Source organism: Heteronotia binoei, chromosome 2, assembly GCF_032191835.1.
Source record: "Heteronotia binoei isolate CCM8104 ecotype False Entrance Well chromosome 2, APGP_CSIRO_Hbin_v1, whole genome shotgun sequence".
NCBI classification, from domain to species: domain Eukaryota; kingdom Metazoa; phylum Chordata; class Lepidosauria; order Squamata; family Gekkonidae; genus Heteronotia; species Heteronotia binoei.
The window spans coordinates 23,773,841-23,792,430 of NC_083224.1; positions in this window are offsets into that span (position 1 = coordinate 23,773,841).

Below are 18,590 nucleotides of genomic sequence, written 5' to 3' on the forward strand. Positions count from 1 at the left end.
TTGACCACTATATAAGACAGAATGCTGGACTCCAATGGAAATAATGAAGAGTAGGGGCACCTTTTTGGGGGGGCTCATAGAATTGGACTCCCTAGTTCAATCCTTTTGAAACCTGGATGGTATTTTGGGGAGAGGCACTGGATGCTATGCTGAAAATGTGGTGCCTCTAGCTCAAAAAATAGCTCCCAAGAGCCCCAGATACCTGCAGATCAATTCTCCATTATACCCTATGGGAATTGGTTTCCTTAGGGAATAATGGAATGCCCAGGAGACATTTCTCTCTCCCCCCCCCTGCTTTCTGATGACCCTAAAACAGGGGGAGGGCCTGCAAACTGGGGGATTCCCTGCCCCCACCTGGGGATTAGTGAAACTATAGGATCTTAGCATACATTATGTAAATAAAAAAACCCTCTAAGATACACCATAAATTTTAAACAACAAAACAGTGTAATGTAGAGGTCAGTGATGTTCTGACAAAGCTTGCATGTAGAACTTCAAATAGAGAAGAGCATGTAGCAAAAGGACATTCACAGAAGACAGTTCAAAAACAGTCTTTCCAAGGAGTAAAAATATTCCAGTATTTAGTTTGTGGAACTAAAAGAAGCCCTTCCAAAGTCATCTGTTTTAGATATCAAGACGTTTCATCCGTCTTTCTTCAGTTTGGAGGCTTATTTATCACTGAAACCCAATCTTTACAATACATTCACAGGAGACCAACAAGGTTCAGAACATTTCTGTTAGAACCTGGAAATCTAGCAGACATGTTCCGAACCTTGTTGGTTTCCTGTGAATGTATTGTAAAGATTGGGTTCCAGTGATAAATAAGCCTCCAAACTGAAGAAAGACAGTTAGTTTCACAAATTAAATACTGGAATATTGTTACTCCTTGGAAAGACTGTTTTTGAACTGTCTCCTGTGAATGTCTTTTTGCTACATGCACTTGTCTATTTGAAGCTCTACGTGCAAGCTTTGTCAGAACACCACTGACCTCTACATTACACTGTTTTGTTGTTTAAAATTTATGGTGTCTCTTAGCGGGTTTTTTAATTTACCCAGCTGGGGATTGGCAACCCTAGAACAGACTATAGCTGCCATGATTGCCAATCTCCAAGTCAGGCCTGGAATTACAACCGGTCTCCAGGGATCAGGTCCTCTGGAGAAAATGACAGCTTTGAAGAGTGAGCTCAATCTATGCTGTTTTATCTTGGTGAGATCCCTCCAGCCCCAAACTCTACTCTCCACAGACTCCACCCCCAAATCTCCAGGAAGTTTTCAACTAGGGTTGCCAATCCCCAGGTGGGGGCAAGGGATCCCCCGGTTTGGAGGCCCTCCCCCTGCTTCAAGGTCATCAGAAAGCAGGGGAGGGAAATGTCTGCTGGGCACTCCATTATTCCCTATGGAGACCGACTCCCATAGCAGAGGGTATAATGGAGAATTAATCTGTGTATATCAGAGGCTCTGGGGAGGCTGTTGTTTGAGATAGAGGCACCATATTTTCAGCATAGCATCTGGTGCCTCTCCCCAAAACACCCGCCAAGTTTCAAAAAGATTGGACCAGGGGGTCCAATTCTATGAGCCCCAAAAGAAGGTGTCCCTATCCATTTCCAATGGAGGGAAGGCATTTAAAAGGTGTGCAGTCCCTTTAAATGTGATGGCCAGAACTCCCTTTGGAGTTCAATAATGCTTGTCATACCCTTGCTCCTGGCTCTACCCTCAAAGTCTCCAGATAGTTCTTGAATTGGACTTGGCAACCCTATACCCAACCTAAAGTAGACAACCTTAGTAAAGATACTCTGCTGGTACCATGGGCTGAATTTTCCCACTGCTCTAATGGCAAGTGCAACGTCCCTTCCTTGATGTTCCCAAGCTCTTCCTCTGATGTTGGGTGGTGGTGGGGTGGGCAGGAAAATTAAAGAAAATGAAAATGCAAATTAAAAACAAAAACAAAACAAGGAAAAGAGGGCCCTGATTTTCTTCCGTAGGCAACATCAAAGATCGCAGCTCAAGAAGATCAAAGGAAAAGGTAAGGCAGACTTAGGGATAGTGATTCATTTTTTTTTTTTTAAATAGAGTGGAGGAGTAATTCTGTAATGAAATTTCCTTGTGTTTTAGTACAGCTTCCACTATAACAACTGGAGCATAGAATATTAGCCGGACTCGCTACATATATAGATCTAAGGCCTTTTCAAACAACCTTTCAAGGCACGCTATTGATCTTGCATCTAAGGCACTTATTTTTTTAAAAAAAATGCTTTTAAAACATAATCAATTGCTTATATTCCTGGGCCTCTCCTACCATGCGATCCGATTCTGGAAACTGGATGAAAACACACAGCTAAGTTGTCTTGTCATTTCTCGCTTCATAATAATTCCAGACACACATTGAATGGTTTTCATTTGCAAAGCTGAAGAGTGTCCGTACAATGGTGAGGTACATTCCAATAATCATTTCCATTGTCCGTTATCTGAACAGGATGGTGCGGGCGCTCACAAGCCACCAAGATCTGTCTGGTTTTGAGAGGTATCCAAGGATTCCTTCCATTATTCTCCCTTTGTCGCGTTCTGGCCGTCTCGCTTTCAACCTGATGCCACGCTTCAAATTACAGATGCAGAAATGTTTTTGTCTGTTCGACAGGAGCGGGAAAGGCCCAATCTTTGGGGATTTTCTGGCATCAAGATTTGGTCGCTTTCAGAGCGATTGCGAGCACTTGCACGCACCTTGGGAATTCAACGCTGGCCTGTGACACCAGAATCACTTGGTATCCAGACAATGTATTTTGGCCCTGAGGGAAGCAACTGAGTTTGTTGACAGTCCTTTATGTTTTTGTGTGATTCCCAAAGACAAAGGTGTTTTGCATCGACACAGCCTTGAGAAAGAAAATTGGGATGTATTGTTATTTTTCGTATGCAACCGAGGAGAATTTCACATGGCCGATATAACGGGCCCAAGATGGGGCTGATCCAGGCTTCATTTCATTCTGCATCTGTTTCCTAACCATACAGCAGTTTTGTGGCATGACTCTGCAAGCATGTAACCATATTACTTTCTTAAAAATAGCATTATGTGCAGTTGGTAAGTCTGGCTTGGAAAACAACTGGAGATTTGGGGGCGGAGCCTGGGAAGAGCGGGGCTTGGGAAGAGAAGGGACCTGAGAGCAGTATTATGCCATAGAGACCACCCTCCACAGCAGCCGTTTTCTCTAGGGGAACCGATCTTTGTAGTCAAGAGATCAGTTGTAATTCCAAGAGGTTTCCAAGCCCTACTTGGAGTCTAAGCAGCCCTACTTCATATATGCATTGTGTGACACTTAAAAGCATAAGAAAAGCTCTGTTGTATCTAGGCTTGCCAATCCCCAGGTCCCAGCGGGGGTTCTTCTGCTTTCCCAGGTTCCTTCCCGTCCGCAGTCAGCTGGCCGGCATGGGGAAGCCCCGCTCCCAAAGCCACCATGTGACTTTCCACCTCTGGAGGCTCCAGTCTCCGATTGGAAAGGCTTCCTCTTGGGATGGGGTGTCTGTGTTACTTGGAAGAAGTTGCCTGCAACTTTTGAGTAGAGAGACCAATCCCTCACTTCAGAGGCACCAGAAACCCCTGCTTTAGGGTATCCATATGGAAGGGAAACCCCAGATTCCTGTAGGGTGACATGTAATTATTTACAGGGCTTTTTTGTACCAGGAACTCCTTTGCATATTAGGCCACACCCCCTGATGTAGCCAATCCTCCAAGAGCTTACAGGGCTCTTAGTACAGGACCTACTGTAAGCTCCAGGAAGATTGGCTACATTGGGGTGTGTGGCCTAATACACAAAGGAGTTCCTGCTACAAAAAAGCCCTGATTATTTAGTCACTGAGTTCATTTATACTTCGCCTGTCTGACCAATGGTACCCCAAAGTGCTTACATCGTTCTCCTCTCCTGCATTCTATCCTCACAATAACCCTATGAAGTAGATTAGGCTGAGAGTGTGTGACTGGCTAAAGGTCAGCCCATGGCAGAAGGTTGATTTTGTAGTATTCCAAGTATTGTGCACAGTTCTGGAGGCCTCACTTCAAGAAGGATGTGGACAGAATGGAGCAGGTGTATGAGAGCAATGAGGATGATAAGGGGCCTGGAGACCAAGCCCTAGGAGGAAAGGCTGAGGGACTTGGGAATGTTCAGTCAGGAGAAGAAGAGGTTCAATGTGGCCAAGTGCAAAGTAATGCACATTGGGGCCAAGAATCCCGGCTACAAATACAAGTTGATGGGTTGTGAATTGACAGAGACTGTCCAAGAGAGAGATCTTGGGGTCATGGTAGATAACTCACTGAAAATGTCAAGACAGTGTGCGATTGCAATAAAAAAGGCCAACGCTATAGGTGTGGCTGAGCAATGGGGATGTCTGGTCTAACCTGGCACATGGGTCTTGTGGGTGCCACTTTATATTTTGCCATGTCTTTTTTCCCCCAAGGCAAAACCTTGTCCCAGTGAAGTCAAGGACTCTGTGTGTCAAGGACTCTGGCATACCGAGATCCTTGAAATATCTCGGCTGATCTTGCCTTTGCAGATGGCAGGCTTCCAGAAATGCTGTCAGGGAACGCAAATGCATACTGTCTGGCAAAGTGGGGTGCTGGGGGAACCAGGTGGCATCACAGGCTGGCGATAGCTGTGATGGTTTGGGATGACATGCCAAATCTACAGAGTTGATATTGCTTTTCCAGCTAATACAGGCAACAAAATAAAAACTGGCGCAGCAAAGATTGGCTTCTCAGCAGGTGAGCAAAGGTACTAGCTAGGGGCATTTTAAAAGCTATGATTCAAAGGGCTGGAGACCTGGTCTCTTCTTCCCTGACACTAACCAAGGACAAGCCAACTTAAATAAATGTGTGCAGGATCAGCTGATCCAAACACTCTAACAAAGTCCATTTATGCAAGATAATAGCCCCAGATTTGTTTAGACAGCGGTGCTGGGGCTTTCACTTGAGAGCCAGCTTGGTGTAATGTAGCGGTCCCCAACCTTTTGGGCACCAGGGACCAGTTTTGTGGAAGACAATTTTTCCACAGACCAGGGGGTGGGTGGGTGATGGTTTCGAGATGATACCATTATGCACTTTATTTCTATTAGTTTGGTGTGGTGGTTAAGTGTCTTATCTGGGAGAAATGGGTTTGATTTCCCACTCCTCCACGTGCAGCTGCTGGAATGGCCTTAGGTCAGCCATAGCTCTTGCAAGAGTTGTCCTTGAAAGGGCAGCTTCTGTCAGAGCTCTCTCAGCCCCACCCACCTCACAGGGTGTCTGTTATGGAGGAGGAAGATAAAGGAGATTGTGAGCCGCTCTGAGACTCTGAAATTCAGAGTGGAGGGCAGGATATAAATCCAGTGTATTCTTCTTACCTATAGCTTACCTATTTTCAGAGCTTTTTTTTGGTAGCAGGAAATCTTTTGCATATTAGGCCACACACCCCTGATGCAGCCAATCCTCCTGGAGTTTACAGTAGGTCCTGTACGAAGAGCCCTGTAAGCTCTTGGAAGCTTGGCTACATCAGGGGCATGCATGCGGCTGACTGCAAATCAATAATTTTGTTCACAAGACTAAACAACTTAGAGGGAGTATTGGTTAGGATCTGGGGGATCTGGGTTCCAATTCCACCTGTGCCATGACGCACACTTGGATTACTTGCTTACTATCTCTCAGCCTAACACACTGCATATAAGAAGTGCTAGATCTGAGCCCAGGAGCCCCTAAGAGACCAACGAGATGTTTAGGATATAACCTTTCAAGAGTTAAAATTCACTTAATCAGTTACTCTCTGAAATGAAACTACATACAGATAGATCCAGCTGGGCAACCATGTTGGTCTGAAGCAGTAGAACAAAGCAGAATTCAAGTAGCACCTTTAAGGCCAACAAAGTTTTATTCAAAATGTAAGCTTTCATGTGCATGCACACGACGAGGAATGTAAGCAGAGCTAAATATAGCTGGTGGGGTTTAGAATGCAAAGTGATACAAAAGTTAAAATCCAACAGCAGAATAGTAAAATTAACAAATTCAGAAAATCTTTGATCTGGGTTGCGTTAGATGTATATATTTATGTTACATGTTAAAAGGTAAATTAGTTGGACAGGATAAACTTCTGGGAAAGAAATGCCCTCATTTTGACCCAGCCTTATCAGCAATAGAATAATGAACAGACATTCTCACATCCTGACATGTTATTGTTTTGTGATACCGCATACAGTTCTTGATTTGAGGATAAAGCAGATGAGTGAGAGAACCATGTAACCCCCGCCTGAGCTGCTTGGAGACAGGGTGGTATTAAAATGGGTAAGACAGAAAAATTAGGACCAGTCCTGCTGGTGAGTGGACAATTGCTTACAGATGACCAAAGAGAGTCAGCAAGGGCACCAGCTGAGAGCCAGTGTGAAGTCTGTGTACATTTGTGCTATCAAGTCGCAACTGGCTTGTGTAGACCCCAGCCAGGGGCTTTCAAGGCAAGTGAAGAAGAAGAAGATATTGGATTTATATCCCGCCCTCCACTCCGAAGAGTCTCAGAGCGGCTCACAATCTCCTTTCCCTTCCTCCCCCACAACAGACACCCTGTGAGGTGGGTGGGGCTGGAGAGGGCTCTCACAGCAGCTGCCCTTTCAAGGACAACCTCTGCCAGAGCTATGGCTGACCCAAGGCCATTCCAGCAGGTGCAAGTGGAGGAGTGGGGAATCAAATCCTGTTCTCCCAGATAAGAGTCTGCACACTTAACCACTACACCAAACTGGCTCTCCACACCAAACTGAGAAGTGGTTTGTCAGTGCCTTCTTCTGCAGAGCATTCCTTGATGGTCCCCCATCCTTAGCTTCAGAGATCTGGTGTGATGGGGCTATGCTGTTCCACATCCTGTCTCTACAGTTTTTTTCCCCTGTCAAATGTCAGGAATGAGTCCCGTGTTGCTTCTATTGGTATTATTTCCTTTGCTTGTTAGGATTCCATTATTATGATGTTATTCATATGATGTATTATCGCTTTCCATTATTATGATGCTATTTATATGATGTATTACCATCGCATCTATATGATGTATTAACTGCATGCTGAAAATGTATCCACGAATATTAACCCCATTGATTTTTGTAGCCATTCGGTACTTTGAGTCCTGCAGGATGTACCAGGCCAGCAGGTGGAAGACACCGTTAATCTAGTCTCCCTGGGTAACGCTGATAGGAACCAACTGAACTGGGGTGTGTGGGATATGACCTTGACTGGGGGCAACACTGAGGCCTGGGAAAAGAACTTCCACATAAGTCAAAAGACTTCTAGTGAATGTGGAGAAAGGGGGGGGGGGGGCTTTATACTGTAACCTGTAAGTGCCAAGGGTCACCCAGTTCAATTCAGTCTGGCAAGACCTGATCTTGCAACTCACGTCATGAGTGTGTACTTCAAGCCTCATCATTAAAAGCTTCTTTTGAACTAACCTAAGGAGCCTTGTGATTGAACTTGGGCAAGACCTCACACTTGACTTATGATGACCTCATAGGGTTTTCAAGGCAAGAGACATTCAGAGGTAGTTTGCCATTGCCTGCCTCCATGTCATGACCCTGGCATTCCTTGGACACCTTGACACTGATTAGGTTCTAAGATCTGGCAAGATTGGGCCAAAGAGGTCTCTAAAGGAAGAGGAGGAGAAGGAGAGCTGGTTTGTATACCCACTTTTCACTTGGAGTCTTGGAGCAACTTAAAATCTCCTTTCCCTTCCCCTCCCCACAACAGACACCCTGTGAGGTAGGTGGGGCTGAGAGAGCTCTTCCAAGAACTGCTCTTGAGAGGACAGCTCTGAGAGAGATGACTGACCCAAGATCGCACCAGCAGCTGCAGTGGGGAATGAAACCCACTTTTCTCCAATTAGACCCCTCTGCTCTTAACCACTAGACCGAGCTGGCTCTGTAAATAAGCCCTTCGATTATTTGAGGGGACTCGGGGAGGGACGGTGGCTCTGATTGGTAAGTAGAAGGTCCCAGGTTCAATCTCTACCATCTCCAACTAAAAAGGGTCTAGGCAAATAGGCATGAAAAACCTCAGCTTGAGACCCTGGAGAGCTGCTGCCCATCTGAGTAGACAATACTGACTTTGACGGACTGAGGGTCTGATTCAGTATAAGGCAGCTTCATATGTTCTTTTTGAGGAGGGATGGTGGCTCAGTGGTAGAGCATCTGCTTGATAAGCAGAAGGTCCCAGGTCCCCGGCATCTCCAACTAAAAAGGGTCCAGGCAAATAGGCATGAAAAACCTCAGCTTGAGACCCTGGAGAGCTGCTGCCAGTTTGAGTAGACAATACTGACTTTGGCGGACTGAGGGTCTGATTCAGTATAAGGCAGCTTCGGATGTTCTTCATATGTTCTACACAGTGTTTAGGCCAGGATTCTGCTTTGTAGCCTAACTAGACCCAGTTCTCAGAATCTAGGCTGTGATAACAGTTCAAAGCTAAATCAATAAATAATAACTTTTCAAAGGACTGCAAAAGAACGGTTTGGAATACATCAGAACTCCCAGATTGCTTGTGAGATTGCTATCAGTTGGCTGTGTTCTCCATTTATGTGCCTGTATGCCAGGTGAAGCCTAGAAGGCTAGAATTCCCGGTCTCCTGCCTTGCTAGTGTGACATAGCCCCTTGCATAATTCATTCTCCATAGATGGAGTCATAGGTACAGGGATGAAATGAACACAGTACAGCAGGCAGTTTGCAAAGTAACAGCTTTGCAATTTCAATTTGACAAGGCAGCTTGCACTGGAACCCAGCAGTAATTTATTGGTTTCAATGCTGCGCATCTCCTCCTCTTTGCCCCTTTACGGCACCACGGTGTAATACACAGGAAATGCATTATTGAGCGAAATGGTTCCAAGGCAGAGGGGAGACCAGAGAGGTATATTGTTATGTTTACAAATGAGATTGGGAATTTTGCAAGGTTTTTCGCCAGATCTGGAAGGTTTCAGGTCTAAAAAGTTGAGAACCTTGCAATAAATTGGCAAGGTTCTTGAGAAGGAGAGTGGCAAACTTGAATGAAGGGCAGCAAAATGACCCCCCCCCCCCAGTCTAACAAATGGATCCCAAATGTAATTTGGTGTCGGGGTTCCCTCTAAACTGAGTCAGTGTGAGCTAGCTCACAGATTTTTAGCCTCCAGCTCGCACATTTTTGTCTTAGTTTAGGAAGGATGACCCCAGAGCACACTAATTTATGCAGTAGCTCACAACTTTAATGCCAGTAACTTGGTTTTGCATCTCTTGCTAGCCTAAGCTCATACTGAGCTTTAGCTTTTCTAACATTCTCCCTATAAGTGCTGGCTGTTAGTTTATATTTGTCCTTGCTTATGCGGTCCTTCTAGTTCCTAAATGAGTCTTTTTAAATTCTCAGATCTTTAGAGAGTTGTTTATGGAGCCACCCTGGCTTCTTTAGTTTCCTCCCATTTTTACTTCTCATTGGAATAATTTGTGATTGTGCCTTCAATATCCCACTTTTAAGAAACTCCTACCCTTTGAACTCCCTTCACCTTAAGTATTTCCAACTATGGGATTCACCCAGCATAACATTAAGTTTTCTATATTAGCTTTTCTGAAGGCCAACCTGTATGTCTGATTACGTACAGCTTTTCTCTTCCCCAAAATCTTAAATTCCGAAAGTACATGGCCACTATTACCCAGGGTGCCTACTGCTTTCTCCTAATCAATCAGTTCTTCCCTATTGGTGAGGATCAAGTCCAAGATAGCAGATCACCTTGTTTCCTTCGCCATCTTCTGGAAAATGAAGTAATCAGCAAGACATGTCAGGAATTTATTAGACCTTTTATTTTTAGTTAAGTTTGACTTCCAGCAGATATCCAGGTAATTGAAATATCCCATGACTACTATGTCCTGTCTCCTTGAAAACTTTGTAATCTGGCCAAGGAGTGCCAGTTTGGTGTAGTGGTTAAGAGCAGTGGACTTGAATCTGGAGAACTGGGTTTGATTCCTCACACTTCCACATGAAGCCAGATGTGTGACCTTGGATCATACAGCTCTTTCAGCCCCATCTAGCTCACAGGATATCTGTTGTGGGGAGTGGAAAGGAAGGAAATTGTAACGCCCTCTTAGATTCCAAGTGAAGGGCAGGGTATAAATCCAATCTCTTCTCCTCCTCCACTCTCTTCTTCTTCATATAAGTCCTCTGCCCATCATGGCAGTCTACACCAAACTCTCACTGCAATATCACTGTTATTACCAGGGCTTTTCTTTGTAGCAGGAACTCCTTTGCATATTAGGCCACACACCCCTGATGTAGCCAGTCCTCCAAGAGCATATAGTAGGTCTGTAAGAAGAGCCCTGTAAGCTCTTGGAGGATTGGTTACATCAGGGGTGTGTGGCCTAATATGCAAAGGAGTTCCTGCTACAAAAAAGAGTCTCTTTTTACCCAGAGACTCTCAACTGACCTTCCTCGCTCAGAATTCCTCATTATAAATATCCTTGACATATAATGCAACTCCTCCCCCTTCATTTTTTGTCTGTTCCTTTTAAACAAATTGTACCCTTCAATTCATGGTATAAATGTAATAAAATAAAATATAAATGTAATAAAACAAAAATTAATGAAATAAATTCTAACATTCCAATTGTGAGTGTAACCTCGCTCCCTAACATTTTGTGGTTAGCCCCGACTCCTGCGGCAGCCATTTTGTTATTGTGTTAACTGCCCTGGGTCAGAATTCCAAAAAGTGCCCACAGGATCTAAAATAGGATCCAACATACAACACCAAGCTATAACAGAAGTAACTTTGTGAAACCTTTTGTACAGTGCTAGCCTGTTTCCTGTGCAGAAAAGCCCTCTTAAATAATTCGGGTTAGGCCAGAATCCCGAGGCTGTTCTGGCTCCACTATGCAGAAACCATAAGAAAAAGTGAGGGTACCTTCCACTGCAGGTACAAGGAGGTACCATCTGAAGGAAAAATCAACAAAACCCCTTTGCACACAGAACTCTTCAAATCCTGGCAATAAATTTTTATCATCAGACCTTTCTATCTGGAGAGAAGATCAGAGAAAGTGCAGCATACGATAAGATGGAACTTTATGGCAGGAAGCAAATGAAGAAGCATAAGCAAAGGTTGCCGTTGACTTCCTCTTCTTGGGACAAAGGATTAGAAAAACCAGTCAATAAACTAACACCAGTTACTCATTCACCAAGAGTTTTGTTAACCCTTTTGCCCGCGAGGCTCAGCTTCTACATGTGAATGGACTAAAAGGAAAATGAAATGGAAGAAATGTAGAAAAATAATATCAGCAAAGTATAGAACACAACCCCAAATGAAACCTCTGTCTTCAGAGACAGTATACCAGATAACTGTGGCCAAATGAAGGAAAGGTCCCCTGTGCAAGCACCAGTCGTTTCCGACTATGGGGTGACGTTGCTTTCACAATGTTTTCACGGCAGACTTTTTATGGGGTGGTTTGCCATTGCCTTCCCCAGTCATCTACATTCCCCCCCCCCCAGCAAGCTGGGTACTAATTTGACCGACCTCGGAAGGATAGAAGGCTGAGTTAACCTCGAGCTGGCTACTTGAAAACCCAGCTTCCACCGGGGATCGAACTCAAGTCGTGAGCAGAGTTTAGGACTGCAGTACTGCAGCTTTAACACTCTGTGCCACCACGGGGCTCTTACGGAAAGGGGGAAATTAATTCTCTCTTACCTTGCTTGTGTGCTTTCTGGGAGAAACGGTGGTCCGCTGCTGGAGACTAAAACACTGAACAAAATGGGTCCAGTGTGGCATAGTAGTTAAGAGCAGTGTTCCCTCTAAGCTGAGTTAGTGTGAGCTAGTACACAGTTTTTTAGCCTTTAGCTCACCCAGTTTTTTGCCTTGGCTCAGGAAAAATGGCCCCAGAGCAAACTTAATACAGCAGCTCACAACTTTAATGGCAGTAGCTCACAAAGTAGAATTTTTGCTCACAAGCAAGCCTCAGATTCAGTGGAAGCTCACAGGAGCACAGCTCCTGAACCTTTCTGAGAGTTCCACCTTCTCCTTCTGAGAGTTCCAGCTCCTTGTCCATTGAATAGTAGGTGCAGCTGCATAACAATCCCTGGGTGAGCTCCACTATCTATTTTTCTACAAAACGACCGCTGCTCACAAGACTCCACAGAGGGAGCATTGGTTAAGAGTGTCAGTCTAGTATCTGGGAGACTCAGGTTTGAATCCCCACATGTGCCCTGGAAGCTCACCGGGTGACTTTGGGCCAGTCCCAATCTCTCAGCCTAACCTACCTCACAAGGTTGTTGTAAGGATAAAACAGAGGAGAAGAGAACGATGCAAGCCGCTTGGGGTCTCCAATGGAAAGAAAGGTAGGATACAAATGAATAAAATAATAATCAAAAGCCCAATCCAGCAGCAGGGGAAATTTTACAAAACCTTTCAACACCAGTGTTCCATTTTGCAAAACATCACTTGCCCAGTAGCTCAGTTTCCCACTGAGGTGCCAACAGTTAACTGGTCTTTCTAGCAGCCCCTTTAATAATCACTTGGACTTGCAAGCAATCACCACGTGATGTTATTTAACTCTGTTGCATTAAAAGCTTCAGCTGTTGGCTTCCACTCGTTAAACCTCTATTAAAGGGAGAGGACACTTTGCTCCTGGTCTGTTGGCAACCTGTATGGACCTCCTGGTGGACCTCCTGATGGCACTTGGTTTTTTTGGCCACTGTGTGACACAAAGTGTTGGACTGGATGGGCCATTGGCCTGATCCGACATGGCTTCTCTTATGTTCTTATGTTAGAAGAAGAAGAAAAAGAAAACATTGGATTTATATCCCACCCTTCACGCTGAATCTCAAAGTCTCAGAGTGGCTTACAATCTCCTTTGCCTTCCTCCCTCACAACAAACACCCTGTGAGGTGGGTGGGGCTGAGAATGCTCTCACAGAAGTTGCCCTTTCAAGGACAGCTCTGTGACAGCTATGGGATGGGATGGAATGACAATTTCAGGGGGTGCTTCAGTGTATTAGCCCACATTCACTTCAAAACTACCTGCAGGGTACATTAGCTTCCCATCTTCCTTAGAAATGCCCTAGCTCCTGCCTCAAGACTTTTACTGGGTCCTAAGGGGGGAGAAAAAAATGTCTTTCCCTTAACTGCCTCCAGCAAATGTTTGGTTTTTGACCTGGGAATATGATGCTCCACTCTTAGAATGGGGGAATTAAATCAAGAAGCCAGGTCTTCATTCAGTTATTCCACTTATTCATTTCAAGGTTAGAAAATGCTAGTTATTTTGTTCCATTGCCTCAAGTGAATTACTAAGCATCTCTTCTGCGATACCTGTCTGTTTTTCATTTGTTCATGCAGTCCCCAAAAATTGTGTACTGGAGTTTTTTTTGTATCCTTCTCATATTAATTCCAAGCATTCCCCGTCTCATATGTCCTGGGTAAGAAAAAGAAAGGAGAACAAAAGAGACAAGAAGAGGATTATATCCGGCAGCACCATTCACATCTAATAGGCAATGTTCTGTAGTGCTGATTGAAGTGAGACATAAGGGAAATGACAAAATAAGTGGAGTTTGAATTAGGCAGTCCAGCCCACTATCTCCTGTTATGCCCTGCAGAGGACGGTGGTTTAAGGTATTGCATTTCTCTGCCAACCAGGGCTGGTATGGATAACAATCTCGGTAATCTTCCTTTCATGTTGACCAATTCCAAGAAATGTACACTGTAATACGCTGCTGAATTTGGTGGCGGTCATGGAATGTTTATGGACATTCTAACTGAAGAGTGTGTGTGTCTCAGCATACTGCAAAACTCCACTCAGGCACACTCTGCCCTTTCTGCCTACACACACACACTTTATATCTCTCACACAACACAATGCAGCAGGCACCTGTGTGACTCAGGCCTCATTTTGGGCAGGAGCTCACAGGATGGGAGCTCCAGAACCTCTACATTTTATTGTGCTCTTTCTTTCTCCTCCCCCACCCCCACCCGGCCAAATACTTGCTTCTGGGCTCCATTGTTCAAACCTCCTGTGAGAATTTTGTTGAACTCTTAATGTTCCCCCCCCCACAAAAAATGGGGAAATAACCAAAACGCATAAAGTAAACAGATGGGAATGTTCATCATGCCACTGCGGCCACATAGGAAAAAGTAATTGGAAAAGTATGATGGGTGTAAGGTTTTACGATGACTATTCTAATTCAAGAAGCATTTTAAGGTAGATGCTGAGCTGATATAATTGAGTGCACCTTCCAGTGATGTCAAGGGTGTGTGGCAAATGCAAATGAGTTGTGCCAATGAGCTCCGGCACCTCATTGTCTACAAAATGAACCCTGCCCGTGCCCAAACCACAAATTGCTGAGAAGCAATCCAATCCCATTTGAGACCCAGTTTGGTGTAGTGGTTAAGCGTGAGGACTCTTATCTGGGAGAACCAGGTTTGATTCCCCACTCCTCCACTTGTACCTGCTGGAATGGCCTTGGGTCAGCCATAGCTCTGGCAGAGGTTGTCCTTGAAAGGGCAGCTGCTGTGAGAACCCTCTCAGCCCCACCCACCTCACAGGGTGTCTGTTGTGGGGGGAGAAGATACAGGAGATTGTAAGCCGCACTGAGTCTCTGATTCAGAGACAAGGGCGGGGTATAAATCTGCAGTCTTCTTCTTCTACGACTATTGACTCTGGCTGGTAAAGGTTCCTCCTGAGATCTTTTAACTAGAGACTTAAACCGGATGCAAACTGGTTTCTACCACTGAGCTGCAGCCCTTCCAGTTTGGTGTAATGGTTAAGTGTGCGGACTCTTATCTGGGAGAACTGAGTTTGATTCCCCACTGCTCCACTTGCAGCTGCTGAAATGGCCTTGGGTTAGCCACAGCTCTGGCAGAGGTTGTCCTTGAAAGGGCAGCTGCCATGAGAGCCCTCTCAGCCCCACCCACCTCACAGGGTGTCTGTTGTGGGGAGAGAAGATATAGGAGTTTGCAAGCCATTCTGAGTCTCTGATTCAGAGACAAGGGTAGGGTATAAATCTGCAGTCTTCTTCTTCTACGACTATTGACTCTGGCTGGTAAAGGTTCCTCCTGAGACTTAAACCGGATGCAAACCGGTTTCTAGCACTGAGCTACAGCCCTTCCAGTTTGGTGTAGTGGTTAAGTGCGTGGACTCTTATCTGGAAGAACTGGGTTTGATTCCTCACTCCTCCACTTGCACCTACTGGAATGGCCTTGGGTCAGCCATAGCTCTCACAGGAGTTGTCCTTGAAAGGGCAGCTGCTGTGAGAGCCCTCTCCAGCCCCACCCACCTCACAGGGTGTCTGTTGTGGGGGAGGCCTTGGGTTAGCCACAGCTCTGGCAGAGGTTGTCCTTGAAAGGGCAGCTGCTGTGAGAGCCCTCTCAGCCCGACCCACGTCACAGGGTGTCTGTTGTGGGGGGAGAAGATATGGGAGATTGTAAGCCGCTCTGAGTCTCTGATTCAGGGAGAAGGGCGAGGCATAAATCTGCAATTCTTCTTCTTCGTCTTCTTTTTCTTCTTCTTCTTCTACAGCCAGGTAGTGCAATAACAAAACAGACACGCACAAACCGCAGTGCCAAACAGAAAATGCACAACGTAGGCTCACACACCCCAGAACCATCAAGCTACATTTTAAACCCCTCTTGGGTTTTGTTTGGAGATATAAATGCAGAATCTGTTAGCAGAGAAATAATTTTTTTTTTAAGTACATTGTAGGCGGTTTTCCACAGACTTCCCAACAAACTGATGGATTTTTTCTTTTTTTTAAACCGGAGAGTTGACAGGCAAGAGCAACTCAGAAGGAAGCGCTAAAAATAAACTTCATCATGCGGACACGCCTCTGCTTTACTCTCAGATGCGCTTCTTGGGAGCTGTGCCTTCGCGGTATGCCCTTATGACAGTCTGGGAAGAGGCTATTGCGACGGCATCATCTGGCTGTTCTTGACAAGAGCGCCCCATACCGGCAGACAGAGGAATAAAAGGCAACTTCTCTTTTGCTGTGTCCAGCCTAACCAAAAATAGAGCTTTAATGGCTCTTTGCTTGTCGAAGGAAACTATCTAGGAACTGCAGAGGAAGAACAATCAAAACCACCTCTTAATAAATGTATTCTGGATTCGGCTTGAGATCTTCCGTTGTTAGAGTTACTCCCTTTCCTCGTTGGCTCATTTCCGTGGCTAGCCACACAGTCTGCTCTCTGCCCTCTTTCTCTCTCTTCTTTTTCCGCCTTCACCCAGTATGTACCAGACATCAAAGAGGAATCTGCATACATGAGGAATCCGAGATCACAACCTGAAGCTAGAGCTAATAGGGGTTGGGGAGGGGAAAAAAACCCGACCTGGCATTATCCAAAGCATCGAGGGCTCAGGGCAAAAAAAAAAAAAAAAATTATTTCCCCTTCTTTTAATTAAAGAGAGGGATCTAAGGCCAAGGTTGATGTTGTCATTAGCTGGCAGAGAAAGCCACGTTCAAAGGGACTTCATTAGGCAAATCAGGAGACAGGAAAAGCCCTATGAGAGGAGCAGCCTTTGTTTTGTGCTAGAGAGACACAGATGACCAGTGAAGAGCGTCGCTGGCTTACGTCTGCACAGTGTGGAAGGTGAGGAATGAGCTGTGATCTCCACATAAACATTTTAATGAAGGTTAAGGTTCAGATCTACATTTCCTCCTCTTTCCCAGTGCTTGCAGCTACACGAAGAAGAAGACGACTGCAGATTTATACCCCATCCTTCTCTCTGAATCAGAGACTCAGAGCGGCTTACAATCTCCTATATCTTCTCCCCCCACCACAGATACCCTGTGAGGTGGGTGGGGCTGAGAGGACTCTCACAGCAGCTGCCCTTTCGAGGACACCTCCTGCGAGAGCTATGGCTGACCCAAGGCCATTCCAGCAGGTACAAGTGGAGGAGTAGGGAATCAAACCCAGTTCTCCCAGAAAAGAGTCCACGCACTTAACCACTACGCCAAACTGGCTCTCATTGCAGCTGAGTCCAAAAGGTTCAGAATCTGATTTCCTTTTTGGTAAAGGGGGATGAGAGGCTCAATGGAATTGGGAAGTGTTTGAATATTCAGGGCTTGTGTTTCCTTCTTCCACAGGTCTTGGGTTATCATAGAATCATAGAGTTGGAAGGAACCTCCAGGGGCATCTAGTCCAACCCTCTGCACAATGCGGGAAATTCACAAATACCTCCCCCCCCCCCCCAACACCCAGTTACAGTAGGGGAAATGCTAGATAGACATTTGCTCAGAGAAGCATAGTGGGAGCAGTAGGGCAGGCAGAATGATATTAGGCATCTCACTGGCCTTGAGGCTGCATCCAAGGAGTAGAATTAGGGCTGCCAACTTCCAGGTAGAACAAGGAAACATCTGCAAAAAACAAGCAAACACAAATTAGATACTAGTTTCAAACAATTTATAGAAGTCTTTATGTAAATATATAAGCATATGAAAAATGACCAGGTTATGTAAGCAAGAAATAGAATTTACAAGTGGCTATAAGCTCACAAATGGCTCTCACAACAACAATGATCCCGAAAGATTCTACAAACCCTAACAATGAAGTGCTTGTGCAAAAAATCTCTATGATGCTCTATGATGAGTCCATAATATCCAAAATATGGTAAGACATCCTAATACACCCTCGATGTCTTCATCAGAGAGGGATAATAGACAGTCCACCATTAATATTAATTCAAGGAGACAGAGATGATGATGAAGACAATGATACTGGATTTATACCCTGCCCTACACTCTGAATCTCAGAGTCTCAGAGTGGCTTACAATCTCCTTTACCTTCCTCTTCCACAACAGACACCTTGTGAGGTAGGTGGGGCTGAGAGAGCTCTCCCAGAAGCTGCCCTTTCAAGGACAACTCTGCAAGAGTTATGGCTGACCCCAAGGCCATTCCAGCAGATGCAAGTGGAGGAGTGGGGAATCAAACCCGGTTCTCCCAGATAAGAGTCCGTGCACTTAACCACACCAAACTGGTTCAGGTCTTTAATTTCTGTGCGGGAGATGCAATTTGGATCTCAGCCATAGGATGGGAGAGAGAGGTATAACTATCTTCTTCTACTGCTATCAGATGGGACAGAAGTGATTTACAATGATTCCATTCCAGACAAAATTTATACTCCAGGCATACGGCCATACTGCTTAACAAGTATTTCCAGAATATCTAGGATCCTGTTTTTGCAAAAGGTTTTATCCAAGCTATACTCTTTAACAGGGGTCATTTTGTAGAAAAAAGAGGTGCTGGAGCTCATTGGCACAACTCATTTTCATATGCCACACACCCCTGACATACCTAGAAGGTGTACTAAATTATATCAGCTCAGGATCTACCTTAAAATTATAATTGCCATAATAAAACCTTACTTCCATCATACTTTTAAAATTACTTTCTCCTATGTGGCCACAGTGGCATGATGAAGATTTTATCTGCTTGCTTTATATGTTTTGGTTATTTTCCCACTTTTTTTTGTGTGTGGGGGGGGAGATATTAGAAAGTTTGTCAAATCTTAGAGTTCAGCAAATTCTCACAGGGGGTTTGGACAATGGAGCACAGAAGCAAGGGGTGTTTTTTCTGAGGGGTGGGGGGAGTAAGAAAGAAAGAAAGCATAATAAAATTTAGAGGT